Raw genomic sequence first — 16,466 nt, 5'->3', positions numbered from 1 at the left:
TCGGCTTTCTGTTGGTAGAGCTATATCTAATTGAGTCGTGTCATACAAAATAAAAGAAACCATTATTTTAATTTTTTCCTTCAGTCAATAAATTAAAACGCGCTTTAAGAACGTTTCAGAATCTTTTATTTGCAAAACTATCGTATCACTAATATAATTAATAACATATCAAGAGACATTATGGGACAGTGAGATAGTGAACACGTATTTTATTTAAGCTAATGGACCAAATATATATTGAGATAAATAGTACAAGTCAACATCAGCAAAACAAACAGCTCATTACGCATCGGCATGTTTCCACATATCCACGATATCGTGAGTTTCTGTGTTACAGGGACGTTACGATCCTGCCAAACGGTCGTATCTAAATCGATTCGGGTTTACGAACCGTCGACGACGACTGATGATTTATCAATACGAGGAAAACATCGCCTAGAAAGCATTAATTTCTATTTCAGTCTGGCGAAAAAGATCCGTCAATGATTTAAGTGACGTTAAGGAATGATATTAATTGATTAATTATTTATACATTATGAGGATATCTAGTTCTAGCATGAGTTTTGTTAGCTATTTTTTCAAGTTACTTTAAAAAAAAAACAATATCTTTTATTAGATATTTACTAATGTTTAAAAAAACATAACACAGGGGGACTCAAAAAAATGGTGCGCCCTCATTTATAATGATTATAATTAGTGTTGGGAACAATCGACTGAAATCGACTATCGACTGTTCAGTAATTGACTACTTTTTACTATCGACTATTTCAGTAGCTATTTTTGGTTCGACTATTTTTACTAGTAACTGTTTTCAGTCGACTATTTCCAGTCGCTATTTTCGGTCCGACTGATTGTATTAATATTTACTATCGACTGTTTCAGTCGTTTACTTTTAGTTACTATTTTCGGTTCTACTAGTTCATTCGCCTGATTTTTAACGTTCTGGCCTTCCGCCCTAGCCGCGACCTTGAAAGTATGCGCCGCATTTATGCTTATATAGATTTATATATAATATATGTGGTTTTGTGTTTTTTTGTAGCTTGTGAATAACTATATATTGTAAATTAATATAGCAGGATTTTGGAACGCTAGTTTTCGATGGCAAAAAAATTAAATTGTAAATGATAAATAGTAAGATACTTTTAACTGGTATAATAGGTAATACTTTGGACTGGTATAATAGGTAATACTTTTTTGATAAACTTTCACGATTTTTGTCCAAGCGTCTTGTTTGTCGAAACTTGTTTCCCAAAATCTTGAAAACTAAAATTAGGTTCCAAAGGTTTCAGAAATTGCATAGATCCAAAAGATTTAAAGAATTTTTTACAGTAGTAGTTGTTAAATTTCTTTTAAAAATATTAACCGTAAAGAGGTGAAGTATATTAAATATTTGTAACAAATACATTTTCTGATAGGAAAACTCTACTTTAATATTCAACAATTTATTTTGTTGGCTATTAAGGGCACCACAGTTTTTATTTGTTAACGAATGGACTATCTTAACAGAATGTGTTCAACTTTTAAAGCCCATTGAAATTATGACCACCGAGTTATCTGATGAAAAATATCCCAACGATGTCTTTAATTATACGGTTAATAAGAGGAATGTAACATTCCATCAAATCCAGGATTTTCAATTTCATATATTTCAATATATTATTTTCAATCATCAATAAAGGACTGGCAATTTTAGAAATGAATACGATATGCGGGAAATCCACACTTTTAGATCCTATATTTAAAAAATCAGGATTTGATATTGCAAATAATGCTGAGGCGATACAAAAAGTTATCACAAAAGAGGTGTCTTCCATTCTAACTTCAAAAAATACAAATATAGTTCCACAACTCGAAATTCAAGATAAAACTACTGACCAAGAATGTATTGACATCTGGAGATATTTTGATAAAAAAAATGGCTAGAATGAAAGAAGTAGTTACTCCAAGTACTGCAGCAAGTTTTATCAGTGTTTGTAAATTCCATTTATTGGGCGTTTAGAAAACCCGTTGGATTTTTGGCAAACCCATAAAATGAAACTACCTGAATTATATCGGTTACACGTAAAATATTCATCTATACCCGCAACATATGTCCTCTGGGAACCAGTTTTTTCAAAATCTCGGCAAATAATTAACGATCGAAGAAATCGCCTCACGGGAGAAAAGTTGAACATGATAATATTCACAGGAATTTTAAAATATTTCCGTTCAAAAATAAATGAAACTTTTATTTAAAAAGGCCTTGGTAGTTATTGTACGATCATTTTTAGGTTCATCATGGATTAGATTTTTCAATGATTAGGTATAAGTTTTTTATTAAGTATTTTATTTAGTAGTTATAGTTATTGAAAATCTTCAGTTTTTAGGTTTTATTTAAGTTGTATTGTACTATTTATATTTATTATGCTATGTTACTTAAAAATAGCAATTAATATATTAAAATACGATAAAACCTTTGTGGTATTATTATTCCATTCCTGTACTACACATGTGGATGTGTAATACATTCCTGTATTACACATCCACAGAACATTCAGTAAAAAAATAATTCTACTTCCTTTAAAATTATATTATTTATTACATGATAATAGAAATTAGTATTTTTTTTCCTTTTCTTTTTTAAAGTTATCAGGTGAATTAATATATATACATCACTGTCTCACTTATACTACTATTGGAGAATATAAAGACATTCAAAATTAACTGCTCCAAGCATTTATCTCCGTCCTTTCATATCTCACATTTTATACAGACAAGAATTCGTACATATTTCGTCTGACATCACGAATGAAAAAAAAACAATCGAACCGTGCATTTGACTGAAAATAGTAATTACTATTTTCAGTCGCTATTTTTTTGACTATCGATTGTTTCGACTATTTTGCGACTATCGACTGTTTCGACTATTATCAGTCGATAGCTCCCAACGCTAATTATAATCTTTCTAATAATATGAAACCAAAAAGAGAAACCAAATTATTATTCTAGAGAAGAGCTGAAAATCAAACAAAATGTTTTCACTAGATTACGGCTGTTCGAAAAAACGATATCGAAATTTTGTTATAGTTTTACATTGTTTGTACTAACAAATAAAAAGTTAGGGAAGGCTCACACAATTTAAGTAAATCAGCTCAATAGAGTTTGAGATATCATATCAGCCGCCTCGAAAGAAATAATTTCTAGGAAAATGCGTTTCAAATTACAGGTAATTTTCGTGCAGTCTAAGATTTAAAATAGTATTTTATACTTTTTTTACATTTTTCAACATGCAATTCCTGCTCCATACGTTGGGCATTCCTCAAAACATTTTTTGAATTTCTGGCATTCCAATGAACGGTTCTGGCCTCCTTTGAATCGTTAAAAGCTCGTATTTCTGAGTCCGTGAATTATCACATTAAAAATTGAAACCGTCATTAAAATTAAATGTTTCTTTCTCAGAGTAAAGACGTTTTCAGAGAGACGGTCAGTGAAACAAAACAAAAGTGCAATATCTGTGTCACAAATGCGGCGTTAAAAAAAGACTGGTGAAAAAGTGAAAGTGCGATCGGAAAAAAAGTCAGTACAGTAGAAAATAAATGTAAAATGCCATAAAGTGTTAAGGATCAAAAACTTAACACCTGGACCACAAATGCAGCGTAGGATAATTTGAAATATAAAAATAACAGAATTATTTCAACAATATGTAAAAAAATATGGAGAACACCGCACAAAAAAAAAACAGATAAAATGGAAATATTGCCATCAGGCGTATCACATATTGCAGTTTTGAATCTAGAGAACACAACTAGAACCCAGGACGAACAGGTACTCTACAATGCGTGGATGAATGAAAAGTCGGCACGAGAGGGTCTTGTAATTGAATTAACCAATATGCAAAGAGAAATAAATGCCCTCCAGCTACAACTAAATAAACAAAGCTTTGAGGACAAGGACAAAACAACGATAAACCACCAAGCAAACAAAATTAGTCCAATTGTTACATATAAACCAGATGAAGAAGAATTGCAGAAAGAAGTAGGCTGGATAACGGTTAATAATAAAAAAAAGGAAAACAAATAATTCCCCAGGATCTTCACCACAGCAAATAAATATAAAACAAAATACAGAAATTAGAATGCCCAGACCACACGCAATTATCGTAAGTAATGTTACCGACTTTGACTTGCTTTACGAAACACTGAGGTCCAACTACATAGTATTCAAAGTAACGGTACTAAACGATGGACAAATAAACCTGAACGCCGAATGTCGTACAACATTCACAAAACTAAGATTGTTGAAAAAGTTGCTGAAACTACAATGGCACTCTTATGAAGACAAACACACCAGAGACATCAAAATTATGGCAAGAGGGCTTCCATCAACAGCTAAAAGTGAAAAAATTATCGCAAAACTAAACAAAAATGAGCTTAAATGCTTAAATGCGACATATATTTTAAAAAAAGAAAAGACCAAAAATAACAAAGGAGAAATTTTAGTCCACAAGAAGCCATTACGTCTATTTATGTTAGCCTTTGGACATGATACGGACACAAAAACCATTTTTGATATTAAAAGAATTTTAGGGGTCGGAATATAAAAATCGAACCTCTAAAAAAATCGAACTTAATACCGCAATGCAAAAGATGCCAATTACATAGACACACACATAAATTCTGCAGAAGAGAACATAGATGTGTAAAAACAATAACTGAAAAGAAAGAACCGAAAAAATATAACAACGTTAATAGTAGTAAAAGTATCAGTCAAAATAACTTAAACTAATAGGAAAGCTGGACAGACAAGAAAAAATGATCGAATATTTTTCCGAAAGGATTGAAAAACTAGAAAAGAAAAACATTAGGCCCGTGGCCCCAAAAACCCGAAATGGCAAATAAAAATATCCGAATAGCAATTTGGAATGCTAATGGAATCCAGCAACATCACACTACCCTACAAGTATTCCTAGATATGCAAAAATTAGATATTTGCCTAATATCAGAAACCAATTTAAAAAAGAGAATCCTTATGAAATTTGGAGGATATATATTCTATCATACCATACATCCAGCAACATCGCAAGAGGAGGAATTGCAATAATAATAAAAAAAGAACATTTCCCACCATCAAGAACCCGGGCTCAGTACAGCAGAAGATCAGGTAATAGCAGTAACTATTAAATCAAACAGATACAAGGTTACAATAGCCGCAATTTATTGTCCTCCAAGATACAATCAAAAAAGGAAAATTATTTGAATATTGAAGCAACCTCGGGGAAAAATTTATAATTGGAGGAGATTTTAATGCAAAAAATACAAGATGGGGATCCAAAATGACAACAACTAAAGCCAATGAACTGCATAAAGCAGCTACTGAACTAAGATGTAGTTATATGTCAACTGGAAAACCAACTTATTGGCCGACTGATCAAGAGAAAACCCCACACCTGTTAGATTTCTTCATAGTAAAAAACATAACATCCAACTATATAAAAGTCGAAGAAAATTTTAAGACGTTGTCTGACGTTGAACGAAAATAAAATAAGAAAAGAAAGAAACCCAACGTTAACAAACAAGAGAACAGTCTGGGAAGGATTTGCTGAAGAATTGACCAAACGAATTCAACTAAATGTACCCCTCAAGACAACTGAACATTTAAATCTTGAAGCAGAGAAATTCGTAGTAGATACTCAACAAGCTGCTTGGAATAATACTCCAGAAATTAAGAGTACAACTAAAGGAAATAATTATCCAAAAGAAGTGAAGGAAATGGTAGCTGAAAAACGTAAATTACGAAAAAAATTGCAACAAAACAGAACACCTGAAAATAAAAATAGTTTAAACAATATAACCCAAAGACTGAAAAGGTAAATACCGGAAATGCAAATACAGCATAAATACAGATGATAAAGATACTGATTACTCACTCTGGAAAGCCACAAAGTATCTAAAGCGCTCATGTCCACACAGTCCACGTATAAGAGACCTATGTGGGAATTGGGCACGGGACAATCACCAAAAAGTAGAAGCATTTGCTGAATATCTTGAAAAAACTTTCAAACCAAACGAAACATAATTTGCCGGACATAGGCGCTGAAAATTCGATGATTGAATTAGTTACGCGAAAAGAGTTAACCAAAGTTATTAAAACTGACATTAACTCCAGGAAATCACCAGGCTACGATTTAATAACAGGAGAATTACTGCAAAAACTACCAAGAAAGGGAATAATAAAACTGACGAACTTGATCAATACAGCATTTAGATTAAAACATGTCCCAGACATTTGGAAGATGGCGAAAATTATAATGATTCCAAAACCTGGGATGTCACCAAACGAAATAAAAGCCTATAGACCTATATCACTGCTGCTAATAATATCTAAGGTTTTTGAAAACTCCTGTAAAAATAATAAAACCGATCATAGAGAAAAAAAAAGCTAATACCAAAACACCATTTTAGGTTTATTAACAAGCACTCAACAATTGACCAAGTCCACAGAATAATAAGTCAAAAAGTATGCTCAGCTATATTCTTAGATGTATCACAACCTTTCGATAAGGTTTAGCATGAAGGAGTTGTTCATAAACTACAGAAAATGCTACCAAAACAACACACCGAACTATTAAAATCATATATTACAACCAGAATGTTTAGAGTCAAACAAGAAGAAGTTTACTCTACAATAAAAGAAGCTAAAGCAGGTGTACCACAAGGAAGTGTACTGGGACCAATGCTTCATCTACTCTACACTTGTGATATACCACAAATGGAAAATATCACGATGGCTATATTTGCTGATGATGTTGCGATTATAGCTGTTGGAGACAATAGTGAAGAAGCCTCACGAAAATTACAACAGGCAAGTGATAATATAAATAATTGGCCACTAGCTTGCAAAATAAGAATTAATGAAAGTAAATCTGTACATGTGCAGTTCATCTATAAACAGACCGTACCAGCACCAATAACATTAAATAACTCTATCATCATTCCATATAGCAACAACGCTAAATATCTCGGAATGAATCTCGATGCAAAACTTCGCTGGAAGGAACATATAAAAAAAAGAAAAGAACTGAAATTGAAATATAAGAAAATGTACTGGCCAATTGGAAGAAAATCGCAATTATCAGTACATAATAAATTGCTATTATATAAGCAAATACTGAAACCTATATGGACATACGGAGTTCAATTATGGGGATGTTCTGCAAAGAGTAACATAAATAAAATACAAATTTTTCAGAACGAAGTCCTGGGAGGTATTGTGGGTGCACCCAAATACTATAGGACTCAAGGTCAGTTAAGAAATCAAAAGAATTGCGGGGGCATGAGGAAAGACTCCATTCTCATACGAATATTGAAATATTGCAACTTTTGGATACCACCAGAACAGGAAACAGACCCAAAAGAATCAAACCATCTGATCTTGTGTAGTGTTGTGTAGTGAGGTGAATGTATTAAAAAAATCAGCAGTTACATGTATAAACATTATTTCATCAGAAACTGAGTTACGGCCGATGGTTTGCCCTAGTTATTTACCTAGATTTCAATTATCATAAAAACAAATTGTAGGTTAGACGGAAACGACTAGTAACAATGTATTAATTAAATAATAAAACAAATTAATCGTGTAGGTTCTAGCATGTATATAAGTTATAATATGTGCATTTGTTTTAATGTAATGTATTTTATTCAACGGAAATAATAGCCAACTTGTTGAAACCCAATACAAAGCGACACTGAGTGTGTATTAGAAAACGGACTAACCCGTCTCACTTGTTCACCATTCAGGTAGCCAAAAGAAAAATAAATGACCGGATAGTCTGGGCCGTATTACATAACAACCCTACTAAAGAAACGAATACAGAGATGTACGTGGTCATTACTCCATCTGGACAGCTTATACTATATAGGGTATAACTTGTCCGCTAGATTGATAATTCAAAACTAATTTATTTTACGAAAAGAAGTGGAGATGTATTGGCACGATATCACAAACGATATATACTTCAACGATATAGCAATGCAAACGAAACCCTTATATCTAAACACCTCACTCGTCACACTTTCAGTCTGACATAAATATACTATTTTTGAACATCCTTTGTTTACTTTCCCTATTTACTATATAATTTTTTCTTTTTCAGAAACCAAAGAGCAACTAATGATCATAACGATCAATCAATAAAAATCAACTAATTTAAGGTAAGATAAATATAGATATTATCTAAACAACGAATGAAAAGGAGAGTGTAATTCATTCTTAATTATCACGAACATTATTTTACAATAAAATTAAAATATCATAATTAATACCTAGCCGGTTTTTGGAAAAAATATAAGGTTGAAAAATAGCAAGTTAGTGCCTAGTAATAGTCAATGCTGTTAATACCAAAAAGGGAAAGTGCAAGATTGGCTAATTAAAGATGTTCTTATGTTCACCATTACAAATGTTAGTTAACCCCAATGTCACAATGGGGTTGTTCGTTTTCTTACCGAACGTTCGAACTTAATAATGTTCCGGAACGAAGACGAATCTAGCTTTGGTTTGTCAATCATTGAATATGTCGATAACCTTCCTAAACATATCGAGGTAGGTCGATGTATTCCATCTCGGTAAAATCTCTCCGAAATATCGACCATAAAACAGTTTTGAACCCTTTACATAAGACTGGACACCAACAAAAGATCAATGCTTGATTTACACGTGAATTGTGAATAACATAGAAGTGGGAAAATAAATACTCAAATACAGCGAAAATAAATACATTTTTTTAAATATATTAATTCCATTTCATAACTTATTAAAATATTGTTATGATTAATGTTGTTACGAAATCCTCAAGCACAACCATCCAAGAATGCATCATAAGAACAAGTTATGATTGTTATCATAACAGGGGCGTTAGCAACCGGTCTGATAAAAGTCGGATGGGAACCGTGGTTCGAAGACAGCGTTGGACAAAAGGTTCAATCCAGATAAACTACGTAAACCAAACCCAGATGTTTTCACTTTAAAATAATCTTTATTAAAAAAAAAGGTATGATATATATTAATCAAGACATTTTCAATCATTATCCATATCTTTTTCCCATATTTTCAGCAAGCTGGTGATACCGTGCCGAGGGAATGATATTGGTTTGGCAGCAACCATTAATAGATAAAATTTTTGTTGTCCAACAAGAAATGAAACTGCGATATTGAAACTGTGCAAAACGATACATTCTCAGTCTATACATATGATAGCTATTTCCCTCTATTGCTTATATTTAGGCATTGATGAATCTTTCCCATTGCATATAAATATCTGATAATGGTTGATTGATCAACTATTTGTACTACTCCTTGAACGGTCTTTAAGAATTGGAGCTTAGTATTTGTCAAATAAGTATTGCTATTCATTATTCGAAATTCGAACTTCGTTTTGATCTTTTTAAATCGTTGAATTAAAAACCGACTATTGGAATATGATGTAGTAGCATCACAGCAACATCAAGCAACAAAATTAGTGTATATATAAAATTCAATTAGAGTGTTCCATGATTAGCAACTGTATACACTGAATATTGCAATAACATCCAAAAGCATTAGTTTAACAGTAATTGGCACCAATATTCGATAATATAATCAAGAGACATCACACAAGAGCAACCACCTAATACAAAAAAATATAAAACACATCCGTCAATAAAAAATACAATTTATATAAAACCTTTGTGTATAAAATCACTTTATACGTAAAAAGGATACAAAAATTTAACCAAATGTACTCAAAGTCTATCATAACTTTATTTTTGAGAATGTTGTTATCCGAAATGTACTTTCGATATCTCACGATCAACAAAATAAAAGCCTGTCAATGACAATAAATGAGCATTCTGAAGTATGATAAAACGTGTTTCTATATCCAGACCAAAAATGAGAAATCCAATAAAACTAACACTGAAAAAACTAGTTTATCTCAAACGCCTGCGAAAATTTGTTTCCTTTTTTTCTTGGTGGTGGCAGTTTCATATCAACTCTCACTTGGACGAACCCCAGCCCGGCCTTCGTCGACACAAAGGGGAGGCGCGAAGACGTGAAGAAATATCGGAGGCTGTGCGAGTCATATTTTTCAATATCGTGTCGATTTCGTATTCCGCACATCTATTTTATTATCTCTCGACGTCGAATTTGTTTCTATTGATTGATAAATCAAATTTAGTCGTAGGGTCCAAAATAAATACGTAATGAGCAAATAGGATTTTTATTTTCTCCCGATTCGAAGGACGAGGACTTTTTTACGAGACAAATTTGATCTGGACGAAGCTGGTCGGCCGGACCATGAGCTAAATAAATACACTTTGTTATCAGTTTAAGAACTGCCCTCAATAGGACTTCAAAGTCGCTGAATGTTTTATTCTGATCCGATCGGATTGTTTGATACACAAAGCAATCAGGCATTTATATTCGCTTATATTCGTTTTCCGTTTCTCCTTTTTTATTTTCCCAATTTGTAACTTAAGTATACCATCAACTTTTTATATAATATTATCGGATTATTTTTCATATATTTTCTGTTCGTTGAATTATTCAGTTATGAATTAGATTATAATTATTTGTTAGGAAATATTGCGAAAATATATATCTTTCATACCATCGAATAATCCAATTACCAAAAAAACAAAGATTAATGGTTTCGGATGATTTGGAATCGATTTGAAGTGTTCGACTTATTTTATCATGTCTATCAACCAACAAAGGGTGTTTCGAAATGGTAATTTGAACTTTAGAAACAGAAAGAAGTCGATGAGTGATATACGAGATGAATAGAGTGATGTTTGTTGCTCTACAAATCAGACGTTTTTCAACGGTAATCTCTGTCAAACTGACAAGAAGAGGGCAAAATTACAGGACTACCTGACATATACACAATGTGTGTTTGTGAATAAGGTGTTAAGCCACCATTGACTTTTAAAAAAGCTAAAATTCTTCGCGGAATAGATATTTGAACAGTTTCCAATGGAATATTTTCCTACTCTTAAACTAAAACATTTAACAATTGTTGCTCCCTGCTAGCGATTATGCTGGCCAGGAAAGATATTTTATGATATTCTGATGCTTTGAGACGTAAGATTATCTTTTTTCGATAAGTAAACAGCTGAATTTCACGATATTGCCACCCAAATTAAAACGAGACCTTCCCCATGCTTGACAGGCTTCTTTTGGAGTTCACTATTCATAAAAACGGGTGTTTGTAAACAATGTAACCGATGATTCATTGAACCATAGCTTATTTTTCCAATCATCAAGTGTCCAGGTTTTATAATCGTTGCATCATTTCTTTCGCCGTTTAGCTTTTTTATGTCAATAGGCGTTCTTTATAAATACACATTTCCGGTAACTCGGTACACAAAATTTCACTTACAATAAAAGAAAAAAACGAAGAAAAGTACGAAGTCTTTATTCGGTGTTTTTATTCCTTTAAAATGTTGTAAAACATACTTGAAATGAACTGATAAATTCGATACCTGTAAACACACTAAATGACGGAGACAATCATATTTCTTATGACTACAGAAGCTAGTTGTACCAACTTAATGTGAAAAATATGTTCTGAGTCACCTATAGCACAAACAGAATTTATTAAAAAAATTACTCATTCACATTTTTGCTCATACAACTACCATTTACTATTTAATGTTTAATTGAAATATTTAATTTAATTTCTATCGATAATGATAATCGGCTATTTCTTTAAATAAAAAAGTTAAACTTCCTGCTAATGATTAATGGGGTAGAATTTCAACTATCATCAAACCACTAAAAACAGAGCTTTAATGAACCTATTATAAATTAACCAATTTAATTAACAATCCTAATAAAATGTTCATTAACTTTATGTTTAAAAAAATATTATTGCATCGATAAATAATTCCAAAGATCAATTATAATTGAATGCCTTGTTTGCATGAAATGGTCATTATTAATCCCAAAAGGCCGAAAATACTAAGCAATGACTCTTTGTTTTTACTATAATGCACATTCTCCTACTGTATTAATTCTTCAGTTTTTTTATTCCAACTTTTTAAAAATTAAACTCATATTATTTCAAGACCACCTTAATAATCTAATTTAACTCCGTGGAACCTCTAACTATTCTTCGAACTCAAAAATTGCCTTAAGAACGTGTTTTAGATGACTGACAGCAGTACATCAAAAACGGAATGACAAATATTTGAAGATCATTGCAGAAGAACTGAAAAAATGTATTCAGCGGAATTTCTTTAAAATGGTTTTTAAATCATATTTCCTGCACAGCGTTCTGCCAGCTCTCTTTGGAAATAGCATCAAATAATATTTAAACTGGAGCTTGTAAATGTTTTTCAGTTCGAAATATTTCCAGTAAGCCAGAAATTGTACATGCTCATATCTAGTGAGTTGGTTTTTAGCTAAATGAAAAAGGTAATTGTTTCTTATGATGAAGCATGACCATTTCTATAGATTGTTTTCTTTCACTACAAAAGTATTTTCAGGGTTAAAATCATTGGCAAGTTTGAGCTTTCTACTTATAATTTTTTCGAAAGTAGATTCTACTTTTGCTAAATCGTGACCCACAAAAATCGCCCATTTTCTTGATCTGTTGTTGACTGTTTGATTTTTAACTATAATTCTTGATTGTTGACACTAACTCTTTATTATCTTGTTTTGTCACTGAAACTCCCCTTTCGGGTGCTTGCTGGTGGCTGAGAAGACTGGTTCAGATTCAAATTCGTTCAGATTTCCGACAAGAGAAAGACTCTCCGATCTACGACTTTTTTCAGGACAGGTGCGTTACAGATTCTTACTGTAGCACTGGAATATTCCATCAGGTATAACTTATTACACGCTTCGTCTAGCCCTGGTACCCACACCATATGCCATATATTTTCTAATCGCCAGACATTGGTTATAATATGATATTTTACTGTCTTTAAATGACCTATCTAAACTAATATATACATAAAAAAACTTTTCTTAAAGCTTAATAAATAATTCGAATACAATTGCTTCGCAACAGTCAATATTTTGTCAACTGTCCTCTGTATATCTTCTCTTCATGCTGTGAGATTTAAACGTAAGAAACTTTTCGGCTTCTTTTTGTACAAACCTTATCCTGATAATAACGATCAAAATAAAAAAAGGTTGATCCAATCTAGTGCGTTAGTGAGTTAGTTTAGTGGATAATGTTTATTTATATAGATTTAGTTATATATTTTTATTCAAGTCGCAGTTGCTCTTAATCAAGTTCTTATAACCTCGAACTCTTGGGTATTGGAAGATAAAGTTAATTTATTTTATATAAGAGCAATTAACTAATTAAATAGTGATAATTACACCATACTCTCCTAATATGCAACTATTTGCTATATGCTTAACTAGATTTTTGCAGATTAAATAATTATACTCTCTGATCAGAACCACGTCCAGAAAAACGGTCCAGTTCTCACTCCAGCTTCGAGCATCCATAAATATCAGCTCGATTGGTTTAATATGCACCGAATGACTATGACCGCGTCCCACCCCACCGACATTAGCAAGTGTAATTTGGTCTCTATTGTACGCTTAGTTTTACATGCCAATCTAGAAACAATTTTGGCGTTCGCGTCATGTTAATGAGCGAGTGTCGCGGGTCGCGATTATTATTTCAATTCAACTGTCAAAAACAGAAGAATATCACGGACGTCGTACGCCATCGAGCCTCATCAAGGGAACCTAATTTGGATTAATTGCTGGTGTACGTAATTAAGACCAGTTCGCTAACTGGTTTACTTTCTGACAGATATGAAAATAGTTTTATTAAGATGAATAACGCTCACCCGAGAATCCTCTAGTTAAATATCCATGACGGGGGTACCAGAAAGTTTTACCGTGTCGCTCATAACTTCTCGTATGCTTCAATAGTAGCTACTTGAAATAATTTTAAGTAATTTATCTTATTTAGTAAGTAAATACATTTGTTTTCTCTAAATGTTATATCATAGTAGTAAAATAACATTATATTATTATAATTGTAATTATATATATATATTTTTTTTTAAATTCAAATCTTTACAGTAAAAACAAATAATTTTCTGCATATTGTCAATCAGCAATATGAACAAGAATTGTTTTGGTTTTAAGTATGATTATTTTATTAATATTATTTATTGGTATTTATAAGTAAGATATTTTTAAGTAAATATTGAACAAAATTCATATATCAACAAAATAATAATTAATGAAAAGAAAAGCAACAGTATGATTTATTAAACAGAGTAAAGGCGATTGGTCAACTTAAAGGGTGATACATTAATTTGATTTGATGAGAAATTTGAATTTGAGGAGAATGATCCTACTAATTTTGCAGAACAATGCATTTTTATTCACTTGATTTTTACCGACTACTGTCGATATTTTTCATTTAGGTGCATGCATTATTATATCAAACTACATGATGTTTAGTCCTATTTCACCTATTGTCACATACTTGACTGAGACATTATTTTTAGTCTTGAACAGATCCTAATAATGCTCTAAGTATGCTATATACTCAAGTTATATGGTTTTATATGGGTTAAAGATTTTATACACACATTTCTTTCATTACAACATCTGTAACGTATAATAATATTAATAAATACTATCCAAAATAAGTATCAACAGAAGAACTAGATAAGAAACATATTAAATAATTTCAAAAACTAAATTTAGAATGGCTTGCTTTATTTTTGGGCCTAGATGTCTAAACATGTCTACAGTGATAGAATTATTATTTCACCAGAAAGCAGTGACAAAAGGTTTTCTATCAAAACCGTACATATAAGGTACTATTTTAATATCAATGACAGAAAAGGAACAGACTAGCCCGAAGATAATAAATTAACAATTCGCAAGAACGGCGAATACAAAAATCCAGATTAAACTTTCAGGAAACTTAGCATTTGATAAATCAATTGTTTTTAGATGTTTACATGCGTTGAGAAAGATCCGAAATGGGAAAAAACAGCTACCACAAGAATTGATTGAAATCCATTTCGAACCAATTCATCATCGCATTGCATTGCATTCATTGCTTACCGAGTAAAAAGGAAAACCTTTCTGTAACATATTGTGACCGCCGATCAAGAGTAGATCTATTACTACAATTTCAAATGCAAAAATACATGAGTTAGCTCATGAGAGCTATCCACATCTTCTTGTTGTAGTCCATAAAGTCTTGGTGCGTATATGGTGGGATCAGCAAAATGTACCGAATGAAACTTACTGCGAATGTTCATCGACATCAATTGAACAAATTGAACAAAAAATTGTTGCAAAAGAGACAACGAACAACGAGTAACAGACGCGATGTCATCCCCTTGAATGATAAAGCTCGACCATATGTTACAGAATTTGTGAAAGATGCACCTGATACAACGGAAAGTTTTCCCTTCCCCAGCGTACTCGCCAGATATAGCGCCTTATGATTATCACTTTTTAGGATGATGCAGCATGGCTTTGCATCGTTGCAAATCAACATCGATAGAATACAACCATATTACCAGAAAGTAAGAAAAAAATATAGAAAACCATGGAAAAAATTTTAATTATTGCACCAATGTTTCTCAATAAATGCAGTGAGAAAATGACCAGAATACAAGCAAGCAAATATATCATTGATTAGTGAATTGAAACATATATAAATAAATTCGCTTTGAACAACCATGAAGAAAAATCTCTATATCCTCTAGAAACGTTTAGAATATATTAATAATAATTATGAATGAATTTACCAGAACAACTTTAGAGCTAAAACTCAGATCTTAATCATAATTGTAGATTAATTAATTGAAAGAACTTGATGAACTTGAAGAACTTGAAATGATATACGATAAAAAATATAGAAAATCACGGAAAATATTTTCATTAATATCTGTTCTAGTTACTAAAAATTATTTTCCCAATATTTTCAAGATAAGATCAGAAATATTTTTATATATAACAACAATTAAAATAAAAATGTCTATATATTAAAGCATATTAGATTGTCGGCATATCTGCCGACTTGGCTGGCGCAGTGGAAAAGGCGACAGGATGGTCCACCTACTGATACAATAATCGCGGGTTCGAATCCTGCTGGGACATGGTCGTGAATTTATGTTTGTGATTGTTTAATATTTGTGATTGTTCTAGGCAAGAGTGCAAATTCCGACAGGGAAAATCATAGTCACGCCAGTAACCAGGCTGGGTAAGACCGGATGTTTTCTAGGATGATTTCTAACTTCACTTCGTCAGTCGGTAGGCTTAATGCCGAGGACCGTGGTTTGGAGCTCAAGTTAAACTGTAAGTCCCCAGTCCAGACTTTGAGTATATTAAAGGAGACTTTAAAGTATATTTAAAAAAAAACTTAGGTCTGTAAATTCAATAATCAAAATAATGAATACAATGTTCAAAGAACAAAATCTCATATAGTCACGTATCTTAATGCATTAATCTTTTAA

At 32.0% G+C, this 16,466-nt stretch overlaps 1 protein-coding gene across 3 annotated transcripts in view; it reads left to right on the top strand.

Moving 5' to 3' along the window:
* Window positions 1-16,466, top strand: part of Oct-TyrR (Octopamine-Tyramine receptor) — a 145,626-nt gene that overhangs the window by 55,754 nt on the left and 73,406 nt on the right. The window contains exon 2 of one of the 3 annotated variants that reach the window (XM_076401463.1): window positions 8,132-8,189. The exons of 1 other annotated variant lie outside the window; for it this stretch is intronic. The gene's annotated coding sequence lies outside the window, so the exon portion shown is untranslated. Of the gene's footprint in view, window positions 1-8,131; window positions 8,190-16,158; window positions 16,309-16,466 lie in introns of those variants that run through there. One more of the 3 variants, XM_076401466.1, reaches the window with a different exon arrangement.

The sequence above is a fragment of the Rhynchophorus ferrugineus genome, unplaced genomic scaffold (genome assembly GCF_030347505.1).
Source record: "Rhynchophorus ferrugineus isolate W39M unplaced genomic scaffold, kcgeb_rfMv2 rfM4, whole genome shotgun sequence".
NCBI classification, from domain to species: domain Eukaryota; kingdom Metazoa; phylum Arthropoda; class Insecta; order Coleoptera; family Curculionidae; genus Rhynchophorus; species Rhynchophorus ferrugineus.
The sequence above is the reverse complement of the archived record's forward strand: the minus strand, read 5'-3'. Positions and strand labels throughout refer to the sequence as shown.